The sequence below is a fragment of the Phalacrocorax carbo genome, chromosome 6, assembly GCF_963921805.1.
Source record: "Phalacrocorax carbo chromosome 6, bPhaCar2.1, whole genome shotgun sequence".
Lineage (NCBI taxonomy): Eukaryota > Metazoa > Chordata > Aves > Suliformes > Phalacrocoracidae > Phalacrocorax > Phalacrocorax carbo.
This window is the reverse complement of record NC_087518.1, coordinates 29,498,958-29,506,610: the sequence shown is the minus strand read 5'-3', so window position 1 is coordinate 29,506,610 and position 7,653 is coordinate 29,498,958. Positions and strand designations below refer to the sequence as shown.

The window sequence follows — 7,653 nt, the reverse complement described above, 5'->3', positions numbered from 1 at the left end:
GTATCTCTCAAAATTTTGAAAAGGTTGTATTGTGAGCAAGCCAGGTCATGACTATTAACAGGTTTTAAAGAGGATAGCTTTGAACTCATTAGTTTCAGAGATGTAAGAGGACATAACAAGTGCGCGGACTTGACTGTGGTAGTAATTAATAACATAGATTGAGTTAATGTGATCGTTAGTGTTTCTGTATGGACCACTCTGTCCAACTTGTTTGTCGTCTTATGGCACAGCAGATAATTTATGCCCTGTTCAGCAATAGTTGCAGTAAACATTTTACTTTTGCTCATTTTGCTTTTTAAATTACCTGGCAAGTGATATACAAAAAAATATGTCTACAGAAGTGATAACAGAAGGGTAACTGATGGAGATGCAGGGGAAAATCTCTTATGAAATGTTTGATGCTACTAATTTTAATCCATGTGTGCCGTAAGATCTTAATGGTCAGATTTCTGACTGCCCAGAGAGATGTTTTACAGTTCCAAGTCCCAGTCTTGTTCATCACACAGGGATAAAACTGGGCAACCTCCAGTGATCCAGTTGTGTCTCCTGTGACTTAATTCCTTTCTGGCTTTTGCAGTGTAAACCTTAATGGCTAACAAATATCCCTTAGAACTTCCAGGTCTAACTTCTATTTTAGCTTTAAGCATAGCTAGGTGAGCTACACCTTAATAAAATTTAAGTTATTTATTCCTTTTGATTTTGTACTTCTGTTTTGGGGTGTGTGTGTGTGTTTGTACTCAAATCAGGCTGAAAAAGGTCCATCAATCATCACATGTGTCATCAGGAGGATTACAGACATAATGCAGGTGTTTCCATTCTTTTCTGACACCCTATTCCTTACCTGAAACCTGACCACAATCACAGCTTCCAGTAAGATATTCAGCAAATGAAGTCTTAAGCTCAAGGCACTGGGTTTAATTTTGTTACCTACTACCTGTTCTATATTAATTTATTGTATGCATTATGAGTGTAAGCTAACTCCAGTGAGACCTGGACAGGCTGGAGAGCTGGGCTAAGGGGAACCTCATGAAGTTCAACAAGAGCAAGTGCAAGGTCCTGCCCCTGTGGAGGAACAACCCCATGCACCAGTACAGGCTGGGGGCTGAACTACTGGAAAGCAGCTCTATTGAGAAGGACCTGGGAGGGCTGGCGGACGGCAAGTTGACAATGAGCCAGCAATGTGCCCTCGTGGCCAAGAAGGCCAATGGTATCCTGGGATGCATTAAAAGGAGTGCGACCAGCAGGTCAAGGTTATCCTCCCTCTCTACTCTGCCCTAGTGAGACCACATCTGGAGTACTGTGTCCAGTTTTGGGACCCCCAGTTTAAGAAGGGTATGGAACTGCTTGAGCAAGTCCAGCGGAGAACTACCAAGATGATCAGTGGACAGGAGCATCTCCCTTATGAAGAAAGGCTGAGAGTCTTGGGTTTGTTCAGCCTGGAGAAGAGAAGACTGAGCAGGGATTTCATCAATACCTATAAATATCTAAAGGGTGGGTGTAAAGAGGACGTTGGGACTAGGCTCTTTTCAATAGTGCCCAAGTTTGAACACAGGAAGTTCCACCTCAATATGAGAAAAACATTTTTACTGTGAGGGTGACAGAGCATTGAAACAGGCTGCCCAGAGAGGTTGTGGAGTCTCCATCCCTGGAGACTTTCAAAACCCACTTGGATGCGTTCCTGTGCCCCCTGCTCTGGGTGTGCCTGCTCAAGCAGGGGGGTTGGACAAGATGATTTCCAGAGGTCCCTTCCAACCCCTACCATTCTGTGATTCTGCGAAACTATTCACACTAATTTAATAGAATACTTCCAAACAACTGACAAGACTAACCTCTGATTTCCTTTTGTTAAAGGCTAAGGTAATATGTCTGAAACCAGACATAATGGTAGTTCTTCATTGTTGCTGGGATGTCTGTACCTGATTTAGAAAACATTATGCAGGTGTAGTTGTAACCCTCTTCTAGCTTCCATCTTTCATTTCTGAGGCTGAGAGGCTCCCAAGTTGACAGGAATGGACAATTTGCATTGTTATGATATGGTATCAGTACATGGTTGATGTGCAAATGTCTCGTAGGTGTACTGCTGCCTCTTCATACCTGCAGGGCAAGGGAAACTGATAACATCGTGACATCTTCAGGCATCCTTTATAGGTAAAGAGCTCTGCATCAGCTTTTCGGATCACATTGACCCCCTGATGTTTTACTCAAGGTGAGTAGCCAGTGGGGTGGCATTTCTGAGCTGAGTGGCCTATGCCTAGAAACCCCTGAGCTGCAGTCTTGATTGAATGGGTCCTACTTGCATGGAAAAACTGGCTTTAATCGCTTGTTGTTTCCTAAGTATGTCTCAAATTCTAAGAGATTTAGGATTATGAGCTGAACTTTCTGAAATGTCAGCCAGAAGGCTGTTTGCTATTATGAAAAGATGAAATAAATCTCTTTCTCCTAATAATTTCAGTCTGCATCATATTTCATTTCTTGAAATTCTTCTAATCTCCACTTGACTTCACACAAGAGAGCTAGTAAAATAACCTCCTTGCTGGTCTTAAGATTGGTTCTCAGTCTAAACTTCAGCCAGTTTAATGAATTGAGATTTAACTGGTCTTAAAATCCTACCGCAACTTTGGTAACCATGATGAGTGAGTTTTCTAAGTGTCTGTACAGATGCCTTGAACAACACCCGTAAAAAGGAAAATTCCTGTTCTGACTAGCTTGTTGCAGTTGAATAGTAACAAAGAGAAATAATCCAAGATTATAGGAATTTGCACTAATTGGTTGCATAAGTTTATCTGATTTTGAAAAATCCTTCTCTTTTTAATCCTTGTTTAAGAACATGCCCTGCCAAACCATGCTCTGGTTTTGTTTTTTTTTTTTTTTCTTTTCCTCACCCTGTGACTGAATTGTTCCATAGTTGCAGCTATTTGAATCTGAATCTCAAATTAGAAGAGCTGGAAAGAGAGGGAATGTGGGAGAAGACATGAATAAAGCAGTGTGATGAATTTAATGTTCATTTTCCTGTGTAAGATAGAAGGATTTATATCTAATCCCTACCTTGAGATATAGCAAATCCCATTTTAGTATGAGACTGAATGACTCCAATTATTATTTTTTTTTAGTGAGGAAAGGTTGCACAGTGTATTTGTGCTGCTCTGGCTGTAAACTTGTTCCTCCAAATATTTATTTTAATAGCTATCTTACCATAGATATTTAATGCCTCACAAATCTTTTTTCAGGCGTTAGAGATCTGCTGTCCACAATCAATGTTACTCTGGCTGCTGCTGTTTGTGGTAGGTATTTTGCTGATAGGTATTTAGGACACCTGTAGGTTCCCCTTGTAGAACCAGCAAATCTGCCATGTCCTTAAGATTTGGTAAACAGTAGATACTAGCTTGCCTGTGCAGAAAACTCCTCCTGCCATAACCCACATATTTAATTTTGTCTCAGTTTCCTGGCAGTGTAACTTAAAATGAACCTTCCTGCGCTGTATTTCATCAGCCATTGCTCCATGACTCTCTTCCTTCCTTATGGCCTGTGTACATATCCTGTAAAATCCACAGCCCAGAAGCAGCTAGCTGCTAATGAGGCCAGCTCAAGCATCTTTACTTTGTCTAGAAACACCACTGAGAAAACAACATTGAGAAGTATTCCTATTTATTTTGATATTTTTCTGCTAAAATTTCAGAGGGAGATTATTAATGCGCTCTCTGCAGATATGCAGAAATTGATTTTAAAGGAAGTCTAGAGAGAAATGAGGAGATGAGTTTCTTCTCAAACCTGTGATCCAGGTCTGTCCCTGGGCATCACCAAGAACAGCAGTTTCACTACAGCTGCCTTTATTCCTCCTTTGATTTCAGTGTGAATTCTTTTACGCCAAATATCATTCACATTTGTATAGCACAGAGAACTGGGATCAGACTTTGATTCCCCTGCTGCTACTCTCTTTGTGGTTGTCTTAAATTACAGAATATTTTTTTTATTTATAGAACAGTGGGATTTTTTTTACATGTGTTTCTGCCATTGCTATATCATGTCTATATAGGCTATCAATAACTTCTTGAGCATATAGCAAATAAAACTTAAATTTGCTTCTTTGGTTGCACATTTCTTTGCTTTATTTGAACTGATGGAAATTTGTGGGAAATACTTAGCTGAAGGCTGGATATTTATTAATGACTTCACTGTTAGACTGAGATTGGAAGTCTTTAATAGAAGAAATTAAGAATCAAGTTCCTTTACCTATAATAATTCTAAAATTGTCTAAATGGCTATTGATATGATTGAATATGGCATTTCCTAAGACAATCTGCTGAAGTAAGTCCTTAATTTTACTGTTTTACCCAGTAAGAGAAGAGAACAATATTTTCTTTATTAACTCTTCTAAGTTAAAATTTTTTCTCTAGAATCAACCTTTGGCAAGTTTTCCACAGTAGGGATGCCACTGGGCTGAGTACATGTGAATTCACATACTGAGTATGCATTCACGCACTGAGTATGAATTACAGTCAATAGTCAGCAGAAACGAATGCTGCCTCTTGATTTTTATTTTATATTTTGCCTTTAATTGCTTAAGTATTTTGGATGGACTCACTTTGACCTTATTCATCAGAGGAGGTTAATCCTGAACAAGTGCTCCTGGAGCACTATGCTGCGGTCATGCTGATTCTGCTCGAAAGTAAAGGCAGTTTTTTTCAGGAAATAGGGATGAGAAAACCCTGTTTTCTTTAAGTGAGATATTGCCATAAAAATTACAACATTTCATCTTTCAGAGTTTATTCAGTTTTCCACGTGTTCATAGCAAAAGCTATTTTTATTTGTTCAAAATTTTAAAAAGAAAGTCCCTTGTGAAATTCAGTTCCTGGTATCAGGCCAATTATTTTTTGTGGAGTAATGAAGTTACTGTTCAACATTGCTCTTCAATTTATGGCATTCCTTTGCCTAACTTAACTTTGAAAACATTTTTAAAAATATTATTTTCTAGCCATAATTCTTCATAACCCAAAACCTCTTTTCTGTAATCTGTAAAATTCCCAGGGAAGTTTTCTTCTTCATGTCTTGTTCTCAGGAAGGGTGAAGTCTGTACACCAAAACAACCCAAAGCTGCCTTGGAAGGATCCTGTAAGAGGGCAAGATGTGGAAAAACAGTTTGTATATGTCTATGAGATTTGGAACTGAGGCTTTTGTGCCTCAAACACAGGCATAAGTATAACTGCTGAGTACATATATTCTTTTTTAATACCTTACCATGTGTGAATTTTATGTTAAAATGGATGTTAAATTTATTTATTTCTTTATAATAGACACATATATTTTATTTATGTATTTTATTTATTTTTTATAATATCTATTTTATTAGGCTTAATTTTAGGGTAGCATCTTTCACACAAAGTTAGAGTTTTGAAATACCAGCCTTAACTCCATTTTACCTTATTTTTTATCTGATGTGAAAAGTTTTATACTTTATGGCTTTCTCTTTTCATTTGTGCAGAAATATTATGCATTTCTAGCTAGTATTTGCAGCTGGAAACAGATTCTGCTTTGTTAACAATATATTGGTATATTGTTTCCAAATTGGTTGGAAATCTCTTAATGAAAAGGAAAAGAAAAACAAAATATTTATTGGAAAAGGCTATAATTTTTAGAAGAATTCCAAGAAAAATAAAATAATAAACTGAATAAGCAATTGCATAATTGTCACACATAAAAGAAAGGGATTAGGAAAAAAAGAAACTCTTCAGAAGTATGAAAAAATGAGACTCTTTAAGGCAAAATATATGTGTGGACACCTTAATTCTCCACTAAGAAAACAATTCTCATTAGCTTATAAATTTGGAAATGGTTGGAAGTGCTAAATGCAAACAGAAGAATTAAAAGATATGGTGATAAAGCTTGAACAGTGGCATTCTTGTACTAACTTAATGTCTAAAAAATGATGATATTAATAAATAGCTTGACTGCATTAATTCCAAGGGTTTTAATTACAGTTCTATTTTCTATTGGCTCCTTGCCTACAAACAGAAGCAGGTTAGAGCAGAGGAATTTTGTGTGTGAATAAAAAACTGAAACTGCTTATACTTCAGAGGCAATACTTGCCCCAAAGGTTTTTAATTTTGCTATTTTTAGTTGCTTGCAGTTCATTTCAGGGGATAGACATTGCATTACAAAAGCATTATTAATAGAAACTTTCCTTCATTTCTTAATTAATGTATGGTTTGAGCTAGTGTCAATTATAACAATTTTATTATTTTTTTCTCATGAAACCCAAGTAATTGTAATAGATTAAATCTTGGGCAGGTCATTTTGCAAATGTGAAGTTACTTTCAGTAGTTTCCCCTGAAGAACTTTTAAGTTCCATTGGGGTGAACTTCTGCTTTGAAAATGCAAACCAGAAGTTTTTTGGTAGTGATGAAATTAATAAGTTGAGGGCGGAATGCTGCTTACAGGTGGATATATTGATGATAAACACAATGTAAGACTTTTCAGAGGACAAATTTATTTGAATGGCAATAGGAGCTGCTACTCTTGAAGTCTCTGCATGGACGAAGAGATAGAAATATTATAAAATGTATCAGGACATGTGTATGTCAGCTTTGACACTCTCTCCATGACGTGGCCTCTGCTGTTCTCCAGAACAACAGATCACTGTGACCAGAGAGCAGCAGAGAGCTTGTGTTCTCCCATACACCCCAGGAGCAAGATACAAGTGTCCCTTATGGAAATGGGTATTCTAGAAAAAGATGAAGAAAAGCTATAGAATCATAGAATAGTCTGCGTTGGAAGGGACCTTTAAAGGTCATCTAGTCCAACCCCTCTGCAATGAGCAGGGACATCTTCAACTAGATCAGGTTGCTCAGAGCAATGTTTCCAGGGATGGGACATCTACAACCTCTATATAAAACCTGGATCTGATTTGCTTTACCAAACACTCCTAACCAACTGAAGCCAGGGCTTCCTTTTCCCTTCAAGCAGTTTAGTTTATCTGGTATAAGAGCTAGGCAGTCTCTAGACTATCAGTTTATAAGGTACCCAATTTTATTATTAGAACTCCAAATCATATTGAAAATTAATGTGGTTGACACATCAGCGGGTACTGGACATCACAGCTGAGGTGTAATTAGTATGCAGTTTGAATTTGTCTGATCTTTTTTCTGTACTAAAAAATAGTAAATGCAGCTTGAATTCATAAAATATAATCTTAGTGTAATAGTTCTTTTTAAAACAGCCCGTCATAACTAGTCTGTGACTATGTCAGTCTGTATGTCTTTCTTGCTCCCTTAACCAAGTCCAGGGAAATGACCTGCTGGTTTTCTGTGGAACTTGTATTTATTCACATCCACTGCTACATCTTGGATGAACTGCTTCATGTCTTTGTGTCAAGCTTTTACATTTTGTCTTAAGGGTAAATATATTTATTTCTCATAAGTTTTCCAAAGCTTAATGCAAGTACATTGTGGTCACTGAAAAGAATGGACTGCTGAGGTGCTCGGGTATCTGAAAGTGCCATCAGTGTGGTGGCACTGGACTTTTACAGATTATACCTAGTTGTCCTAACTAATTTGTTCTGCCACTTTTGGTCTTTGGGAAGATCTTAAAATACCTCTTATGCTTTTGTTCCCTGTTTTCCAGCTTTATAAAATAGGAGTAAAATATTGGCTAATGAGG

At 37.4% G+C, this 7,653-nt stretch overlaps 1 long non-coding RNA gene across 1 annotated transcript; it reads left to right on the top strand.

Annotated features, from left to right (window-relative positions):
* The first annotated feature begins 2,083 nt into the window (after positions 1 to 2,083).
* Positions 2,084 to 7,382, top strand: LOC135314066 (uncharacterized). Its single transcript, XR_010373549.1, has 3 exons — positions 2,084 to 2,206; positions 3,228 to 3,281; positions 5,057 to 7,382. It is a non-coding gene; the product is annotated as an uncharacterized LOC135314066 (long non-coding RNA).
* Positions 7,383 to 7,653: the final 271 nt, after the last annotated feature.